We start from the raw sequence: 21,546 nt of genomic DNA on the forward strand, positions 1-21,546 counted from the left end.
CATTGCTGAATAAGTCTTACTTTAAAATATGGATTTATTATTTTGAATGTGCTTTTGCTTGATCTCAGGATCTAGGAATAAGCACTTAAGTAAACTGAGTTTCCCTTGAATTGAACTATCTATACTTTAAATTAATTGCAGTCTTTGTCTCCATCAAAAGAAATCCAAAGGGTCTGAAGTGTTCACACTCCAAACACCATTTCAATTTTTCAAAGTACTCCACATGCATTATCACTATGGTAGTGTCAAGAAGTAATCCATAACTAGGCAACCCATGACAATGGCAATGATGGAAAGTAAGAGAAGAATGAATATATCGTATACTTATCCTATAATTAACAAATTGATCAAAACTAGCTACACTTTCAATTAATACTTTGAGATTTATTTGCAATGCAGAGTGAACAAGTTTAGTAAGGGCCACAGGTCTTGGTACTGTTTTTAATAAATTAATAATAACATGTATGGTGGAAATGTCTGAGTTAAAAGCCTCCATTGCCATTTAACTCCCAATGCTATGAACAATATACAGTATAGGAGATGGATGGATGGAAATTAGGTTCGTGAGTACATTTGGAATTCTGATGAAATCAAGATCACCATTTTAAATGATTGTCAAAGGAGCATGATTATCAACAAAATGGCAGCTATGCATATCCCAAAACAGTCCCAAAACATTCATTCCCCAGAATGGCAGATTAGTGAGGCCAACAGTAAAATTACTGCCTTAACATTGAATATATAGCAGAGGTGGAGGCAAACTGAGAATATAAACACATTCCTTGGAATCCTGCACTCCCAGCATATAATCTCCCAGTCATTTATCATCCAACTGCAGAAGTCTTGTTCTTCATTTGGAAGCACTCTTGATCCCCTAATTGTTTGATACAGAAGATACTGAGGTGCATTACAATGGGAATAAATACAGCAGGCTATGAGGCTTTGCTTAATCCAAAGGAAAGGAATCTCCCTTCACCTCAAGGCTAAATTTACTTAGCTATGGATGGGGCCTTTTAGAGACCATCAATTGATAAGAACATCTTTGGCAGCTCTGGGTTTGCTTGTATGGCTGAGTTGACAGTTGGGCCATACTTCTGGATTTCTGCACTCTGAGACCCACTCCATCCACTTTCTTCCCCACCCCGCTCAAACAGCCAAAAGTTTGATTTGCTGCCAGCCAAGCCTTGGGTTGGGTTGGGTCAAGTTCAATCAACCCAGAGCAGTTTACGTTGGCGGCTGCAGCCCTTGCCAGAAACAGCATCTGTTACTTTGATACACAAGACGGTCATTGTTCTTAGCAAGGCAAGGTTATAGGAGCAAGGGATTGCTCTACAGGATATGTTACCTTTGCCTTTTTAGGCCAAAATCCAAACAGAAGGGGTAAAAAACCCTGGTTGGTTGGCTGAGTAGCAAGAAGAAGGGGAGCCTTGGACTCTGCTCTCTCCCCTCTCCATTTTTGTTTTTTTCTGAGCTGAGTTGAGTATTTTAAACAAGCAATGCACGGAAGTGGAAGAAGACAATAGAATAGGAAGGACAAGAGACCTCTTCCAGAAAATTAGAAACATCGGAGGTAAATTCCAGGCCAAAATGGGTATGATCAAAAACAAAGATGGCAAGGACCTAACAGAAGAAGAAGAGATCAAGAAAAGGTGGCAAGAATATACAGAAGACCTGTATAGGAAGGACAACAATATCGGGGATAGCTTTGACGGTGTGGTCAGTGAGCTAGGGCCAGACATCCTGAAGAGTGAGGTTGAGTGGGCCTTAAGAAGCATTGCTAATAACAAGGCAGCAGGAGACGACGGCATCCCAGCTGAACTGTTCAAAATCTTGCAAGATGATGCTGTCAAGGTAATGCATGCTATATGCCAGCAAATTTGGAAAACACAAGAATGGCCATCAGATTGGAAAAAATCAACTTATATCCCCATACCAAAAAAGGGAAACATTAAAGAATGTTCAAACTATCGAACAGTGGCACTCATTTCACATGCCAGTAAGGTAATGCTCAAGATCCTGCAAGGTAGACTTCAGCAATTCATGGAGTGAGAATTGCCAGATGTACAAGCGGGGTTTAGAAAAGGCAGAGGAACTAGGGACCAAATTGTCAATATCCGCTGGATAATGGAAAAAGCCAGGGAGTTTCAGAAAAACATCTATTTCTGTTTTACTGACTATTCTAAAGCCTTTGACTGTGTGGACCATAACAAATTGTGGCAAGTTCTTAGTGGTATGGGGATACCAAGTCATCTTGTATGCCTCCTGAAGAATCTGTATAACGACCAAGTAGCAACAGTAAGAACAGACCACAGAACAACGGACTGGTTTAAGATTGGGAAAGGAGTATGGCAGGGCTGTATACTCTCACCCTACCTATTCAACTTGTACACAGAACACATCATGAGACTTGGTAGGCTTGATGAATCCAAGGCTGGAGTTAAAATCACTGGAAGAAACATTAACAATCTCAGATATGCAGATGATACCACTTTGATGGCTGAAAGCGAAGAGGAACTGAGGAGCCTTATGATGAAGGTGAAAGAAGGAAGTGCAAAAGCTGGCTTGCAGCGAAACCTCAAAAAAACCAAGTTTTTTTGGTTTGAACCAAGTTCAAACCAACCAGTTTGATTGATAACTGGCAAATAGAGGGAGAAAACGTAGAGGCAGTGAAAGACTTTGTATTTCTACGCACAAAGATTACTGCAGATGCTGACTGCAGTCAGGAAATCAGAAGACGCTTAATCCTTGGGAGAAGAGCAATGACAAATCTCGATAAAATAGTTAAGAGCAGAGACATCACACTGACAACAAAGGTCCGCATAGTTAAAGCAATGGCATTCCCAGTTGTAACATATGGCTGCGAGAACTGGACCATAAGGAAGGCTGAGAGAAGGAAGATCGATGCTTTTGAACTGTGGTGTTGGAGGAAAATTCTGAGAGTGCCTTGGACTGCAAGAAGATCAAACCAGTCCATCCTCCAGGAAATAAAGCCAGACTGCTCACTTGAGGGAATGATATTAAAGGCCAAACTGAAATACTTTGGCCACATAATGAGAAGACAGGACACCCTGGAGAAGATGCTGATGCTAGGGAGAGTGGAGGGCAAAAGGAAGAGGGGCCGACCAAGGGCAAGGTGGAAGGATGATATTCTAGAGGTGACAGACTCATCCCTGGGGGAGCTGGGGGTGTTGACGACCGACAGGAAGCTCTGGCGTGGGCTGGTCCATGAAGTCACGAAGAGTCGGAAGCGACTAAATGAATAAACAACAACTGAGTTGAGGAAATCGGACAAGAATCCAGACATGCTTAACTGTACTTTGGAGGGGAAGCAGGCTATCAATATCTGGCATGATTTGCCTCTGTGCCTCTCCCAACACCTTTTGAACCTTACCTTTAAAAATGTTCTTTGTTCTCTTTAGCCTTATCTAAAGCACTCTCAAGTGTTCATTGCTATGGTAAGCTCTGTGAGGACTGATCAGCTAAATCAAACTACAGCTCGATGCCATAACTAAGCTGTGAGTCACCAACCAATGTATCCAGCAATATCTTCCTTACCATCATCCAGGCTCCAAGCTTCTTTTTCCACCATTTTGGGCGGTGGGGTGGGTATTTTTAAAGGGCTTTTAATTAAAAATATTTTAAAGGGAAAGCTATCAAGCTGCAAAAAAAAAAAAACCACCAACTTCAAGCATTTATTTCTACAAATGTTTATGGACTATACATAACCAGTACTTTCTCAGTAAATGTGTTCATTCGTCCAGAAAAGGTATGCTGATTAGTAGACAGCATGGGAAGGGGTGAGGGGGAGGCCAAAGGCATAGAAGAGAATAACCTTAACTGTGCACCTTCTCACACACTGGAGTTTTATAACCAGCCAAATCATCCATATAACCATGTAGTAAGAACATCTATGATACATTTCCTAAATGCCAAACATCCCCATTGACCTAAATAGAGTGGAGGAGGGTTGCTGCACTATGCTGTTTTGCAAGTTAATGATGGCTCTGTAACCCTACACACTCTTTAACCTGAACATAGGGTGACTTATTTCTGAAGAAATATGCTGTGACTGTACTGTAATAGAGACAATATAAGCTTCATTCATCAGCTTTGTACAGCATTTCTGTGCAAGGAGGCGCAGAACATACCAGTGGGGCAAAAGGAATAAGGCCTGCAGGTTGGCAATGCTGGTATTGAACAATTACACAAGGAAATATACACAGAACTGCAGGTTTGAGCCTGTTTTTCAATTTGTGTTTGTGTGTGTGTGTGTGTGTGTGTACACCAACATTTTTCCTAAAATGTTCATATAATTTAAAGAGATTAGATTATCGTTGCAGTTGTTGATTCTTTCTTGCTCTTATCGCAATCAGTAATATATTATATATTATTATTAACATTGTATGTGTGTGTGTATGAATATCCATTATACATTACAATATTTATTAACAATATTATGTTCTGAGAAAATATATGAATGCAGTCTGAAAGTATGTAAATATTAAAATAACTCTTCCAGGGTTCTTGTGTTTACTTGCACCATGTATAAATGGTAGGGGCTTTGGAGCCAAAACAGAGACTATGGCAGGCAGTAACATGTTCTGGAGCAATAGTTATGTCCATGCATGTCACACATAAGCCATTGGATTCCACAGCCAGCATCCATTCATCCCTTTCTGAATGTCCATCTTTCTGTCATTCATACATTCATATACACATACATATCCCAAAGTCAATAAGAACAGGGAAATTTTCCTGGAATTCCTTTAAAAAGCTGATGCTTGCTTCTGTTCTTCCTCCATTGCTCAGCTATCCACTACCACCTCTATACAACAACTTCCATGATAGCGTAGGTGACCTTTACAGCTAGAACTATGCAACTGAAGCTCTGTCTTTCTCATTAATTCTAAACTTTCATTGATTGCATAATTCAGAATTTTTTTTCCAAAGAGAGACACAGAATAATTGAAAGCATTTTATTGAGTAATTTTACTTAGATTCAGTACTGAAAAAATACAAATATTTATGGTCATATTAATAAACAATGGCTTATAAAAGCAAAATAGCACAAGCACTATAGCCTTATGTTACTGTCTTCCCATCAGATGCTGGTTTATTATTCTCCTTTATTAACCAACATTAAGCCAGTTTCTCAGTTTAGACATAATGGGGAGCTCGGGTTTATCCAGGATCTCTGCACTGAAGCTGGTACATGATGTAAAGAGACTTTTAAAAAGGATTCGTTTTACTGTCTCGCTGAGCCAGAAATAAATCAGTTGAGCACAGCTGACATCATGGATGAAAGCGGTCTGGATCTGCCTTCCAACTGGTACAACCCTCATGGGGAAGAATTTCAGTGAGCTACCAACTCTCACATAGTTAGGACTCTGTTGATTTTCATGTTCAAAAATAGGGAAGTATTTCTACTTCAGAATTAACATTAAAATATGTCTCTTCTAGATAACATGCAGAAAATTATTATTGGATCTTTTCAGTCGTACCTGGAGCACAGTGATGGTCTAGGTCATTATATACAATTACTTGCCCCATAAAACCTTGCCTGGTTTCTACACTGATGCATTTTGGTAGATCATCTTTAAACTGTCTTCTACAAAACTCATATGGCTTCTACATTTTACCCCCAATTTTCCAAGTATTTAGTATTTTCAGAGATTGCATCATCCCAAAATTTTCATATAATTTAAATAGGGAGATTAGATTATCATCACAGTTGTTGATTCTTTCTTCATTTTATTGCAATCAGTAATATTAATATTTTAATGTATTTATTTGATTGTTTTTAGCTTTTTGTACCCTGTCCAGAGTCACTTGTTTGTGAGATGGGCAGCTGTATAAATTTGAAAAATAAATAAATATGCATGATAATTTCATTGTTTTATACAGATAAAAAAAAATCACTGGAGCCCTGAGGAAGTGATGTGATTGAAGATGTAGCATTTATTGCCATTAAAATTGCATACATTTATTTCTTTTATTTATTAAATTCATAGATTGCCACTCCTCAATGATTTTCAGTGGATTATAAAATTAAAGTTCACTGAACATCAACTAAACATCCATGGTGTGATAAAAAAAAACCCACAGCAATGACAACTGCTAGAGACATCTCCATTCACCCAAAAAACACTCTGAAACAATTCTATTTTGGATCACTTCAGAAGGCTAATATAGATGGGGCCCATCTCACACCCAGAATATTTATTATATTCTTTCCTTGGCATCTAAGCTAGTTAACTTTGGGGGTCTCTTCTAGCCATAAAATTCAGTGAATACTGCATGATATTCTTTGGGATGGTGTTTAACTTCCATTGTGCTCCATGTTGTGACCAGATGCAATTATGGGCCCATCACTACCCTGGAGAACACACATGAGTCAACAGTGTTGTTCATATGCTGCAGATTATCATGAGAATCTGATAATCTTCTGCAAGACCAAGTGACGGCTCCCTAGTCATTCAAGTAGCTCATTGAGCGATAGAGCCAATGCTGTTTTTCAGACTAAGCTACTTCACAGAGTTGTTTTGGGAAAAGAAAACAAGGGAAAACACCCCACCCCCTTTAGCTCTCAAAGGAAAGATGGGATGTAAGCATATATATAACTAAGTCAGAAAAATATAAGACTCTGTGTAGCAGCTACCCTGAGCACTGCAGGGGCTGTGAAAGACCATGCTATTCCTGCCGCAGTATTATCGTTTGTATATTTCACTCAGTGTGATGTACCCAAGAATCACTCAAGTGAAAGCACATTGAAAGGTTCAGAGACTCAAATAGCTGGAGGACTGCCAAGAAGTTATCCACGTTCCCAGAAGAGCCAGAATCCTTAAAGCCAGGGAAGAAAACAGGCAAAGAGACACATTATCATTCCTCTTGAATTCCATTTATCCTTGTTTAATTTCTATGGTTTTCTATAGCATTTTTTGTTTGTAAAAGGCTTCACTATTCTTATCTGAAAAGGAACAGTAATAACCTCCTGGGAGAAGTGGAAAGCATTCTGGAATTGCAAGCATTTGAGAACTTCTCCAGAAACACTTCCATTTGTTAATATTTTACTCAAATTAAACCCTCATGTCTCATATAGTTCAGTCACTTGTAATACACCTAATGGCCAAGATATGTTTGCCAGTAAAGCCAGACTCTACTAGCTCTCCAGCAGAAGCTGGAGCCAGAACAGCAAATGCTGTTTGAGGCCATAAGAGAAGATGCATAGACAGGCAAGATATAGGAAACCAGAGCAAAGATGCTGGCTTTGAGCATTTACAAAAACTGAGTTCAAATCCCTGCTTTGCCCCATCCATGTTCCTAATATGGCAACTGCAGCATCAAGTGACAAATTGCATGTGTGAAAGAAATTACTGCAGATCAAATACCGTAAGTGGCACTTCCATGCTAGCTCAGTTCAACTCACATACTGATCCTCTAACTGAAGAGAAAGAAGCTGAGGAATAACATATTTGGTAATGAAACAGCCCTTAACAGGGCAAAAGTCCACAGTCTGAATTTTTTAACAGAAATATGAGCTTAAGTGATCTCAGGGTTAGAAAACAAACAACTTAAATGTTTCTCTGCACTCTTCATGTCGATATGGGGGTGACAGTTGAAAGATTGCAAATTTTTAGTTTTACTTAATTATTTATCTAGTCCAACATCCTGTTTCCCACAAGAAAAGGGTCAATTAGAGGCTTCCAGTTAGACCACAGTCACAACAACAGACTTTGCCAGCTATTACCTTCCTCAGCTCCACCGAGCTCCTAAAATCGACACAAACCAGTAGTTGTTAGCATTCTGCCCTCAGGTTGGAAATTAAACCATAATGGGTAATGGTACTTAATAATCTTATCTCCCGTGAGTCTGTCTAAGCTGTTTTTCAAGCCTACTAACCCAATGGCAATAAATTCCAGACATTCAGCATGGTGTGAAGAGCGTTCCAGCTGAAGGACACAACATCTCCTTCTCAGACCTACCACCCCTGTAGGATCAATGAGGACCACTCAAAGGAGAGCCACAAAAAGTGCAGAATCTAAACTGCTAGAAAATAGAAGATACAGGGAAAAAACCAACCCTATCCAGTGCCTCTCAGACAGGGCATAGTTGCTCTCAAATTTAAATATCTGGTGGCCTGCCATAAAGAAGTGAAAGTGGGAATTGTTCACTAAGGCCACTGAAACATGAAGTAGGAGTGCAGGGTCAGGAAATCAGATATAGGGATGCAGCATGGAAAACTTCCGAACTTTACTGATTACAGTGCTCTCCAATTTGACAAAATATTAGTTGTGTTCATATAACACAGACTTGCCCACAGTTAACTGAAGCACAATTAGCCCCATTTTCTGGTTTGATCTGACATACTGCACCATATACTAATTGGGTCTGAACAACACACTAAGCTAAAATGTGCTGGCTAGTTTTTTGGTCTGGTATAGTGTCTAAACAGAGCCATTTCATTATGAAAGTATAAGAAGATAATTCTATCAGGAGCAATTTAGCACAAGGATATAGATGACAAAGCCACCCAGATGTTGCTGAACTACAATTTCAGCAGCTTTAGCCAATAAATGCAGGTGGATCCTGGGAATATTTCAGCCACACCTGAAGGGTCACAGTTCCTCAGTACTGAACAGATCAAGGAAGTATCTTCATAAGATGGTAGCACCTCACTGACCCTGGTTGTCTGGATATAGAGTGAAGAACCATGCTGAGGTTAGAAGATTTACCTCTAGTGTTTATTGTTCTACTCTATAAGACAAAACCCTGCTAAACTGAAAAGGCACCAACAACTCCTACCATAAAACCCCAGAAAGCTAAGGTGGTTCTCTTCTGGTCCTCTTGACTGGAAACCGAAGAGATTCAGTACTGCACATGCGCTTTTCCCCCTGGAGAGGGCCCCCCTCCCCTTCATCAGGATTCTCCGTAACACTGGCTGATCTCAGAAGCTAAGCAGGGTTACCTTGGACAGGGATTCCAAATACTGGGGGTACCTGGTATTCCAGCAGCATTGGCTAGACTGGGAAGTTGGGGAAAACATCTCAGAAGAACACTAGTAGAAAGGCAAGAAAGGAGAGGAAAGGGAATAACAAAACTGGTTTGTAAGGCTAGGAATCCAAAACAGGTCAGCATGAAACCAAAACTGTGGTTTCTGAGCAATCCAGTGTAAAATTTGGAAGCATTTGCATATTACTGAGTTATAGTGATCTTTGCTCATCTTGAAGTTAAAGAAAACTACCCCAGCATGAAATTTGCTGCCTCTACTGCTGACCCCTAACCTGCCTCTATTGTGTCTGTTCCCAGTCATTTCCAGTCACCAGAATACTCTTCCAGGTAACGGATGACAAAGTCTACAAATGTTACACACTTTGAGGCTAACACTGGATGGAAATTGAGTAAGAGAGAAAATACTACTTTATCACTGGTACACGTAAGGACAGCTTCACCCATTTCATTCATGAAATAAAGGATGAAATAAAGACAATATAATGGGTATACGGCAAGAAAAGATGTTGCCAGGGCATGTTTGTGCCATGATTAGTTGCAAATAGGCTCCGAGAATGTAAGGAAGGGTAAAAGAAAGATGGAAATGACTCTCTTCTTATTATGAATGATGGGCATGGAATCAGACTGAATAGTTTCAGTTTGCCTGCTTCTAGGGAGTTAACTAAAGTTGGAGCAGATCTCCTCTTTTCCTGCTGGGATCCTGCTTTTAGAGATTCCACTCAAAGGTCCAGTTCTTCTGACTGAGAGAAGATCCTCCTTCTCTACCAACACCTGCATCCTCCAGACAGCATTCTACCTTCCCTGCCCTTCTGAAGCCGTAGAATCCCATGAGGTTTATCTCCACCTCCATCACTAGGAGGTAAAAGCTTGCTAGTACTCATGTTCATCTAGAGATCTCCACAATATTAGGTTGCAGCCCTGATGGAATCCTTGCGTGATGGTATGACTATCCATAGGCCACCAAAGCTTTGATCTGCATAATTAGACAACATATGCAAACGCAGTGAGAACAGCAACAAAAAGTCTGCTGCCCATTCTGTACCAAACAAGGTGCAAGGGCTGGGAGGAAGGGATCAGACCCCTTCCTCATCTTTACCTAAACTATTCAAATGATTTATTTTGTGCTTCCGGCTTCAATGTTACAGGGACTGCCCAGGTTTCAGCAGGATTAAGACGTGCAAGTACCATAGAGTAGAAGCGCACTAGCTTGCAGAGAACCTTTAATCAATCTAGATTTCCAAGCAGAGATTGGTGGCTTAATCAGCCTTTAGGCATTCTCTGCCTCTGTGGTTGTTTCCTGCCTAAGGGAACATAGGAAGCGGGCATTGTTGGAGCCTCAATAAGCATTTCCTCCCTTGTCTGAGACATCGGAAACAGAGCTGTGCACCTGACCAGGTCTGATAAAAAGAACTTGGCAGAACATATTGGCTGCCCAGTGACTTCCACCTGATCTGTATCAGCTGCGTCAGAATGACAGCATGAGCGGCTGGGCCTACAGTGGGCCATCCCATTCCTTCCGCCACACGTGTGTTATTTGAGTCACATGCAAGATAGGAAGGTAGTGACCTCCCTATCCCTTTAGTAACCTTCAGCTTAGCTTTGCTAAGACAAGATTTACATGGGAGAATACTTCCCAGTCACCAGCCTTCCAGTAGTGATATGCAGTCAATTCCAGCTGAGAGACCTACCTAGCATGAAAACAGGGCACACAAAAGGCAATGTTTGGCTAAGTTTCTACTCCCTGTCCTGGATACTGGTCTTGTGGGTGGGTTACTAAATTAAAACCTGCTACTTGTTTTGCCCCCTACAGAGATAATTTAAGGGCTATTTACACATCCATTGTGCTGATAATGAGCCTGATTGGGAGGCTGTTTATTGCAGCCTTCCCCAATTTAATGCCCTCCAGAGGGGTTGAGACTATACCTTGCTAAATTTTACACCAGTATAGCCTAGCTAACCCACAGACGTTCGCAACATTGTTCAGGAGGCGGCAACAAAATACATCCCAAAGAAAGAGAAAACCAAGAAGGCAAAATGGCTGTCTGCGAGACACTAGAAGTAGCCCAAGAAAGAAGGAAAGCAAAAGGCAACAGTGATAGGGGGAGATATGCCCAATTAAATGCAAAATTCCAGAGGTTAGCCAGAAGAGATAAGGAATGATTTTTAAACAAGCAATGCGCGGAAGTGGAAGAAGACAATAGAATAGGAAGGACAAGAGACCTCTTCCAGAAAATTAGAAACATCGGAGGTAAATTCCAGGCAAAAATGGGTATGATCAAAAACAAAGATGGCAAGGACCTAACAGAAGAAGAAGAGATCAAGAAAAGGTGGCAAGAATATACAGAAGACCTGTATAGGAAGGATAACAATATCGGGGATAGCTTTGATGGTGTGGTCAGTGAACTAGAGCCAGACATCCTGAAGAGTGAGGTTGAGTGGGCCTTAAGAAGCAGTGCTAATAACAAGGCAGCAGGAGATGACGGCATCCCAGCTGAACTGTTCAAAATCTTGCAAGATGATGCTGTCAAGGTAATGCATGCCATATGCCAGCAAATTTGAAAAATACAAGAATGGCCATCAGATTGGAAAAAATCAACTTATATCCCCATACCAAAAAAGGGAAACACTAAAGAATGTTCAAACTATCGAACAGTGGCACTCACTTCACATGCCAGTAAGGTAATGCTCAAGATCCTGCAAGGTAGACTTCAGCAATTCATGGAGCGAGAATTGCCAGATGTACAAGCTGGTTTTAGAAAAGGCAGAAGAATTAGGGACCAAATTGCCAATATCCGCTGGATAAAGGAAAAAGCCAGGGAGTTTCAGAAAAACATCTATTTCTGTTTTATTGACTATTGTAAAGTCTTTGATTGTGTGGACCATAACAAATTGTGGCAAGTTCTTAGTGGTATGGGGATACCAAGTCATCTTGTCTGCCTCCTGAAGAATCTGTATAATGGCCAAGTAACAATGGTAAGAACAGACCACAGAACAACAGACTGGTTTAAGATTGGGAAAGGAGTACGGCAGAGCTGTATACTCTCACCCTACCTATTCAACTTGTACACAGAACACATCATGAGACTTGGTAGGCTTGATGAATCCAAGGCTGGGGTTAAAATCACTGGAAGAAACATTAACAATCTCAGATATGCAGATGATACCACTTTGATGGCTGAAAGCGAAGAGGAACTGAGGAGCCTTACGATGAAGGTGAAAGAAGAAAGTGCAAAAGCTGGCTTGCAGTTAAACCTCAAAAAAACCAAGATTATGGCAACCAGCTTGATTGATAACTGGCAAATAGAGGGAGAAAACGTAGAGGCAGTGAAAGACTTTGTATTTCTACGCACAAAGATTACTGCAGATGCTGACTGCAGCCAGGAAATCAGAAGACGCTTAATCCTTGGGAGGAGAGCAATGACAAATCTTGATAAAATAGTTAAGAGCAGAGACATTACACTGACAACAAAGGTCCGCATAGTTAAAGCAATGGTGTTCCCCGTAGTAACATATGGCTGCGAGAGCTGGGCCATAAGGAAGGCTGAGAGAAGGAAGATCGATGCTTTTGAACTGTGGTGTTGGAGGAAAATTCTGAGAGTGCCTTGGACTGCAAGAAGATCAAACCAGTCCATCCTCCAGGAAATAAAGCCAGACTGCTCACTTGAGGGAATGATATTAAAGGCAAAACTTTGGCCACATAATGAGAAGACAGGACACCCTGGAAAAGATGCTAATGCTAGGGAAAGTGGAAGGCAAAAGGAAGAGGGGACGACCAAGGGCAAGACGGATGGATGATATTCTAGAGGTGATGGACTTGTCCTTGGAGGAGATGGGGGTGGTGACGACCAAGAGGAAGCTCTGGCGTGGGCTGGTCCAAGAGTTGGAAGCAACTGAACGAGTACAACAACAACAACAACAACAACAGCTGGAAAGGCTGGCTCACTGTCATTGTACATTCATCTCATTGCTACAAGATATGATGATGGCCACTAACAGAGAGATCTTTAAAGGGGGATTCAACAGACTCATAGAGGATAAGGCTTTCAATGGCTATGATTCATCATAGCGTTGTACTATTTCACAAAAGGGAGGCAGCATACCTCTAGGAGGACAACTGTAGATGATTGTTCTTGGGTCCTTTCTTATAGATTGTGTGTGTGTGGGGGGGGGGGTGCCTTCAAATGAGTGTTGACTCCTGGTGGCTGCCTGGACTAGCCCCTGCATTTTTCAAAAGTGGTTTATTCTTGCCTCTTTCCTAGGGCTGAAAGAGAACAACTGGCTCAGTTCACTCAGCTGGCTTCATGGCTAAGGCAGAACTAGAACTTTTCTAGCCTAATGCCTTAACCATCACACCAAAATGGCTTTTTTCTTAGAGATTTTTGTGACAGATATGGTACTAGATTTGATAGACATTTGGTATGACTAGCAGAACTCTGATTCTGTTCTTAAATTATTTTCTTAATCCAGCTGCACAAGTGCATTGGGCCCCCTTGTTTTGCATGTCATCACTCAGGCCATTTAGAAAGTGTGCAAAGTAACAGAGTTGTCCCTTTGCATACAATCTGAATATGAAGAGCCAGTTTGGTCTAGTGGTTAAGATTCTGGGCTAGAAACCAGGAGTCTGTGAGTTCTAGTCCCGCCTTAGGAATGAAAGCTGGCTGGGTGATCTTGGACCAGTCACACTCTCAGCCCAACTCAGTGCAATGTAGACTAGCCTCTTAGTGGTGCATCCTGGGCAACGTGACTTGTCACAGCTAAATAGTCTACACTTCTGGCTGCTGGACCTCACAAGGATTTCCCAGCAAGAAAAAAAAACCAGCATGAACACTGAACTGCTATGCCATACGATAAAAAAAAAAATCTGAATATGGCAAGACCATGCCCTAAATAAAGTTGCAGTCCCATCTATTAAGGTCAGTCAGTTATAAACCTTACTCACTGGTCAATTTTTATCAGGTCAATGTTTTAAATGATGCACTATGTGCACAATGTTTTTACCTGGATCTAGTTTACACAGCAGTAGAATCAGAGATAGGACAAGGAATAAGTCTCCAATACAGAACATGAGTTGTTACCAAGAATCAAACTCTGTGTTTGGAATTTTATGAAGTTTCTTAGATAAGCAAATGAAGGCTAAGAGAATAAATTTTACTAGGAAGACTGGGGGTGGAGGGCTCACATCTAGTTTAAAACCAGAGCAGACAGAGGAGAACTGTTCATTACAAGCATTTACTCCATTAGCATTTCAAACAGGCAATGACATCCTAAACAAATTAGAGTATGTGCTGGAAATGATGTTTATTTGGAAGGTCCATGAAACGAGACAGGCATATGGTTGACGAAACACAGTAGGTTAATTCATACCCTCAGCTCTTTTCTAAGAATGTTGCCAGATCTTGAATATTCTGCTGTTTGCTTTGAAATGACACTCAAGAATGAGAATATGATACAAACTGACCTCAGGCTCATTCTATATCCTCGGCCCATTCACACTCAATTTCTCACATGCACACAATTTTAGTACATCCACAGTAGAAGTCCCATGTGTCCCACAAGTTGACTGCATGCTAAAAAAATAACATGTACATCTATCTTGCTGTGTGTAGTGCAACAGGAAATCTCAGCTGATCGCAGGATGTTGTATGTCTTCTACAAACACACATAAATCTATTTCACAGTAGAAAATTGTCTCTCTTTCTGACTTCCCACCCATCTGCAGTTTGCAGGCCAAGGATAAATGAACTTTCACTAAAATGATAGACATTTAGGAAGTTTGGCAGGGATATAACCACCCTGGTTTGTATGCAAGCTCAAATTCAAACTAGGGTATATCACATATTTGTTCTTGAACAAGGTTGAAAACAGAACAATGAAATGTTAAAAAGTGTAAAGATGTGCATAATATCCATGGCAATTATTAAGCAGTACTGGCTAAAACCCTATTCTAGATTGGTTCAAAGTTCTGAAAAGGCCATTAAAAACTTTAGCTGGTAGCATTCCAAAGAATAAGTTGGAGTTTTTTTATATGAAAATAAATAGTGTTACATTCAAAAAGCTTGCCTAATTTTTGTTTAGTTCTTTTTATATCAGGTATGTATTTATTTAAGGTAACTTATATGATGCTTCTTCCAAGGACTCTTGGAAAGAGGCCTCTAATTTTCATATTTTTGAATGATTGTGAATTACCTGTGAAATTTATTAGATTTTTTTTCACAAGGAGAATACAGATTACAAATATATACTGCATTCAGCTTCTTATTCAGAAAACTTTATTCAACTCAAACCACAAATCCATCATCTTGCCCTCCCATTATTGTCACTGGAAATGTAAACATGACTATATATGTGTGTGAACATGTTGTTTCGTAATGTCTCATGAAATCTGCCATCCATTATAGCCAATCAGGCTATTGCAAATCACAGTCTAAATAACTGTCCTAGTCAGTGCACAGCCCTAGCTTGATAGATTGTACTTAATAACCAAATATCTGAAAATGGACGGACATTTTTCCTGATAGCAGGAAACCCCTAATTTAATTCAAACATACCTTTTTGCAGCAGAATTATCCAATTGTACCTAATCTCCTGCCCACCTATTACCAAAAAGTTGTTATCCTCCACAATTTCAGAATGGTGGTCAACTCTATAACAAAAAGTTCATGTTGTCTGCAGGGTGGCAACTATGCCACTTCTTGTCTTTTCAACAACCAAGCAGTGACTGCAACTAACACATTTTGCCTTCTTTACAGTCTCTTGCTTTCCACTGCTACACTTCATGAGCAATCAGGGACTATCCACGTTTGAGACTAAGTCTGTTTCCTCACTAGTAATTCATAGAGTAACCCAACTATTATCAGTGTTCTAAAGCCCGTCTTCAGTAGTGTCAGGTTGGTTTAGTGATGGCTGGATATTGTTCTAAAACACTAAAAATCATTAATGAGAAAACAGCTTCAGAAAACGGAGTCCTCTGCTTATAGCTTTCAGTACCACATCCTCTTCCAAACCAACTCTTTCCCTCTCTCTGTGAGATGAAGGAGGAAAGCCAATTCTTCATCACTCTTTAGCACAAGAGTAGGCAAATTGGAACCTCCCAGATGCTTTACACTTCAGCTCCCATCAGCTCCAGGTAACATGGAAATGCTCAAAACATCAGGAGGTCACTAGATTGCTGGTTTTTTTGGTGGTTTATATGCCTACAGCAGCTGCTTTTTTTAATATGTAATTTTGCTTTTCTTCACTTTTCTGAATCTAGAGATAAAATATCCAGAAGTCACATTTTGTTCACAAGACAGTGACAACCATTTCTCCATAATTAGAAGGGGTGGGGGGTAGAATTCATACAAGTTCAGGTTTAGACATTACAAATAATAGTAGAAATAGAAAGTCTGGAATTCATGGTGTATGAGAACTATGTCATCTTCAGTGTTTGATTAGAGCTGCAGAAACACATGCTTCTTCTTCATTTCTGTAATATTTTTGCATGACCACACTTTGAATCACCCACAACTCAACCTAGAAACCAACACTAGTGCCATGCAAAAAGTTCAGCATCTTCTCAGTCTACAGATTGCTGGGGGGGGGGGAATGTTATGCAAGTCTGGTCTAGCAACAAAAGTAGGCATCTTTAAACAAGACGGCAATGATAAGCAACACCTATACAAATAAATACTTCATGTGACTGTGTTATATGTGAATCACATTTTTACAAGCTACTAAAGATTTTATCCCTTCTACTTCAGAGATTTCCAAGTTTGGTCTAGATGTTACACTCACCACATGTAGAAATCCATTTGGTGGTGTTTATCTTCATTTGTAATTTCTACCATGTGCTTCTAGCATGTTGGATCTTTCACTACCACTTCCCTCATTTTATGATCATTTAGTAGTACATTTTCCATTTTAAACTTTTGCATTATATTCACAAAGAGACTAACTCTGAGTCACATCACATGTCTTGCCAAATAAGCTGGCTGCATGTCTGGAGATTATGTTGCACTTGGTTTTCGATGATTGTGCTTCATAGTACTGATACTTTTTGAGTTTTTTGCTGCTGATTGTACAGATGGGCAAATCAGTCAAGTTCTCTTGTGCTCAGTTCTCATTTCTCCAGTTTTAAGTTTGTTCTGTCCCATTCCTACATTAGTTTGTGACTTTATAAAAATTTGCAGAAAAATGTACAATTCTATATATTTTAAAGTTGCAAATTGCACCACAGCATTCAGCAAGGTACAGATTGGGGCATATAACTGTAGTTCAATTAAAAATTCCGGCAAAATGGATTGGATAAACTTGCATTAATTGATAGAGGTGACATGCAGTTAGACAGATTTTGCTTTTTCAATTCTAGATGTACATCTGATTCATTCCTATGGTTCCTGATCTGATGAAAAGCAGATAAATGATCTGATAAAAAGCAATGCAGGATCAGGTTTTGAAAAATATGTCATCCACTGTCCCATCATGCTATCCTTGCAATCAGCTATGAATGGTGGGACATGAAATCCAACATTTCTGAAGGAACCAAAATGGGGCACACTGCATTAGAGAATCAGTTGCAAGTCTATCCATATTTCTGATTATGCCAACTAATTTGAGTGAATTATTCACCACACTGATAATGTCCAGATCTTCCTGGCAAGGAACAGAAAGCCAGAACAAAATGTTTAAAAATTCATCATTGTACCCCTTTAGGCACTTTTTCTGCTGAAGCTGTTAGCCAATTCATCAGCAATAATTCAATTTCATTCACCAGCACTACTGTACAAAGTAAAAATAAAAATGTGGAAATAGTGGCATCTTGTGGCCAGCTGCAAAACTGATAGAATGAAGAGTCTTACGGCATCTTGAAAACTAACGTACTGATCATAGAAATATCTATGGACCACAATTCACTTTCTTAGACTGAGAGCCATGAAATTATCTTTATTAATTAATCGGTAAATCTCTAAGAGGCTACAAGATTCCTTGTCATCATTTGCTGTAAAAGGATTACATGGCTACTTCTGGAAATGTCTTCTATTATTTCAATCCACAGTTCCTCAAATGCTTTGTGAAGCTGCCCTACAATTGTCTTGATTGTGAACTATATTAACTGCCCTCAATACATGGAGAACCTTAGTGAAGTGAAGGAAAGGAGCTGGAACAGGACAAGAGGAAGCAAGCCATGAATGGTGGAAGTGTCATGGAGGCGCAGTAAGCTGAGAGTTTATGCCAATGAAGAACAGACCCCCTCTCCAAGTTCTATTCTGCCAATGGGGAACAGACTCCCCCAACTTCTGCAGAACAGCAGTGCTAGTTTTTTTTCTTTTCTTTTTTTAAGGGTTCTGCTATTATTTCAACAGATCAACTCAGCTTTTGGACACAGAATCACAAGACTGGGCAAGTCCAAACGTGCTTTTGAACTTCCACAGAAGTCCTACATAGAAATATCCTGAACTTCTACTTGGACAGCATAAGAAGATATCTCAGTATCATTGCAAGAAAACAGGAAATGGATTGGTTTACCTCTGCTCCCTGTTGCCTAAGAATGACCTTCTGTGGATACAGATGATTATTCAGAGTCAGTTACCACTGTAACTTATCACATAAGTAACCTATAGCATTTAACCACAAAGAAGCCCATGTCTGTGAAACATTTAACCAAGTTGGGGAACTGGCATGTTGTGCAAATTGGTAAACCTGGTTAGAAGGGCTATTAGAGGGAGTTTAGGGCTAAACTAACTCTCCTCAATCAGAGTTGATGGAGGGTTAACCTTCTTGTCCAATTGGTGGGACAGAGATTATACCTTTGATGGCCTTGGAAAAACAGGGTGTTCCAGGAATTCTGGCTCTGTGTTCTTTTTACATTTCCCTGTTGCCATGCAGTGGGGGTGGAAAACTAGAAGAAAGAGGCGAGTAAGAGTCTCCACTCACAATTCTGTCCACAGTAGAGCTTCTCCAGTGAGCTTACCATGAATTATTCTCCCATTCTATGCTTTTTAAAAAATGACATGATAGCTTCCCAGTCTTTTTTGTACTGAATGGATGGGAGAAGGATGTTAACAATGGTCATCCTTGGAGCTGGAATTAATTATTGTGTAGCCCTGATGCATGAGGATAAGCCTTTACTCTGGGGGAGCGGCTGATTCGGTCAACTGTCTGTGATGAATGCAATCAGTGAATTTTACCATGCTCTTTTCTTGCTTATACAAAGAGGGCATAGGGAAGGGCCTTGAAGGACAGGAGGAAGAGCCAATACCAAGGCAACAGTCTGATAAGCAGGGCTTGAGTCTAGGCCAAGAACATAACTTGAGAAAACATCTCAGACAAGCCCCTCCCTAATTCTCATGAAGATAAAGAGAGGGAGGGGAAAAACACTTTCAGACCTGCAAGGTTCTGTTACTATAGCTGTTACGATAGAAGTAGTCCTGACCTAGATGGCACTGGTTTCTTAGTCTGCTCTACCTTGTAGGGCTGACATCAATCAACGTGCTTCCCCACATAGGAAAGCAAAACAAAATCACTTTCACTGCATGGCTGAAGACAGAAGAGAAACAGAGTCCCACATTATATGCATGATGCTATATTTTTAGAAACTCACCATGGAGCGAGCAGCCTTACATAGTTACCTGCTGGATCTCTAGAACATGTGGCTGAAAACAGAAGGACAAGAGAAAAGTCCTGCTCTGGATCACATCAAAGGCCAATTAAGCCACCATTCTGTTCACACGATGTCTGAACAAATGCCCATAAGAAGCCCACAAGTGGCATGTAGGCTCAAATGTAAGCTCTTGCACGCATACTCTCCAGCAACTGGTTTTCAGAAACATTTAGTCATCATCACTAGCAGCCTCTGATTATATTAATCTACAACTGGAAATGGAGCCATTTTTCCTTATTTCCATGCTGGGACTATTTGTCTGATGGTGGAGGACTAACACTGACTCACATGATTTTGGCCAGTACAATTCAATGATCTGTTCTCTAACAGCAAACTAGTTATAACTATTAGGTGTGGAAGCTCGAACTTTGCCCTCCCATAACTGCCATCACTCACCTCGGCAGGTACTACCTTCCCGGGTAATCGCCTGACGACATATCCCACATGGCTTTACTTTCTTGAAACTCTTCACTTTGAAAGTGTGAGATGTGGATGCTTCAAGGTCCTGAGGCTGCAGGAAAGAGATACAATTGTCAGAAAAAAAGCAAAAACTCACTTCATCTTTAAATCAAGAAATGGATTAAAAATTAAGCCAGAAGCAGGAAAGGAGTAGGCAAATCTCCAGTTGGTTCCCAGCAGATTAGCAACTCCCAAGTTGATAAAACTGAAAAAGCAGTGGGGCAGGGGTGGGGACAGGTTTACCTGTCAAAGGATATATGTGTGGCCTTCCATTCTGATTCTAAAAGCAAACTCCTGGACTAAGCCAGGACTTAGACACACTCTGTTCCTCATTTTCAACTCTGTCTTGTTCAGCCACTGTTTCCCATGTGATTTCACTTTGGGGGATTATTATTTATTTATTACATTTATAGCCTGCCTTTCCTCCAAGAGGCAGAGGACTTACCTTAGGATCATTTTATCCTCACTAAAACAGCCCCATGAGGTAGGCTTGGCTGAAAGAGCATGCTTGGCCCAAAACTCACCCGCTGACTTTCCACAGCTAACAGTGGATTTGTATAGAGGTCCCAGTGTAATTCTTTAATCACTATACCACACTAGGTCCCAGGTTTCTGGTTTTAAAAAAGTAGATCCCACAAAGTTAAACTTGGGGTATCATTGCTAAGAGTCCATCCTATCCATCTGCTGTATTTGAATTGATTTGCACATGACATGCAACTAATAAATAAGTGTTCCAAAAAAAGATGGGTACCGTACTGGAATCAAAACTGCTGAGACACATACTTTGGTGAGTAGCCAGCCTGCATTCAAAGCACAGCAGCCTCCCTGCCAGTCTAAATGTGAGACAACGTCAGAATTCGAATACACATTTTCTCTCATGGCCCCCCTCCAGCCCCTCCCTCTCATAGGGGAAAAAGCGTTTTCTTTTAAAACGAGAAGCAGAACTCTAGCCAGTTGCTGTGCCTGAGTTGGGAAAAGTAGGGGGTATACCATCTCCCCAGCAGCTCTGATAAATGGTTAGAATTATCCCAAGAGGCTGGGGAAGGTCCAGGGATAAAGAAATAAGTAAAATTTTAGGCAAAAACAAAATACTAATTTATTTTGCTGCAGAATGCTTAAGTCCAGCATTACTTATAACTCTGTACTAACTTAGTTATTATGTTACTCAGACAGTCTTTTGTTGTGTTTCATGACAGCTTTGAATCATACATCAAGCATGTTTCCACAGTTACAGTATTTTACTTTTTAAAATATTTTTGTAATAATAATTGGATCAGAGAGATCCTATTTGTAGCAGATCAGCACCATATTGTGACCTACTCAGAGCACTATATTGTTGATTGAATTTTCTTCCTTTTTTCATAATCAAGGTGCATCTACCTCCTTAAACATCAAAGGCTTGCATTCAGGGTATCTAAAGTTTAAAAGGATTTGTATAG

At 40.3% G+C, this 21,546-nt stretch overlaps 1 protein-coding gene across 2 annotated transcripts in view; it reads right to left on the bottom strand.

The window, feature by feature from the left end:
- The window catches only part of TNS1 (tensin 1), a 249,366-nt gene extending 229,222 nt beyond the window's left edge, over positions 1-20,144 (bottom strand). The window contains exon 1 of one of the 2 annotated variants that reach the window (XM_063288856.1): positions 20,045-20,144. The gene's annotated coding sequence lies outside the window, so the exon portion shown is untranslated. The remainder of the gene's footprint in view (positions 1-20,044) is intronic. The other variant, XM_063288857.1, reaches the window with a different exon arrangement.
- Between the last annotated feature and the right edge of the window lie 1,402 nt (positions 20,145-21,546).

The sequence above is a fragment of the Candoia aspera genome, chromosome 1 (assembly GCF_035149785.1).
Source record: "Candoia aspera isolate rCanAsp1 chromosome 1, rCanAsp1.hap2, whole genome shotgun sequence".
NCBI classification, from domain to species: Eukaryota; Metazoa; Chordata; class Lepidosauria; order Squamata; family Boidae; genus Candoia; species Candoia aspera.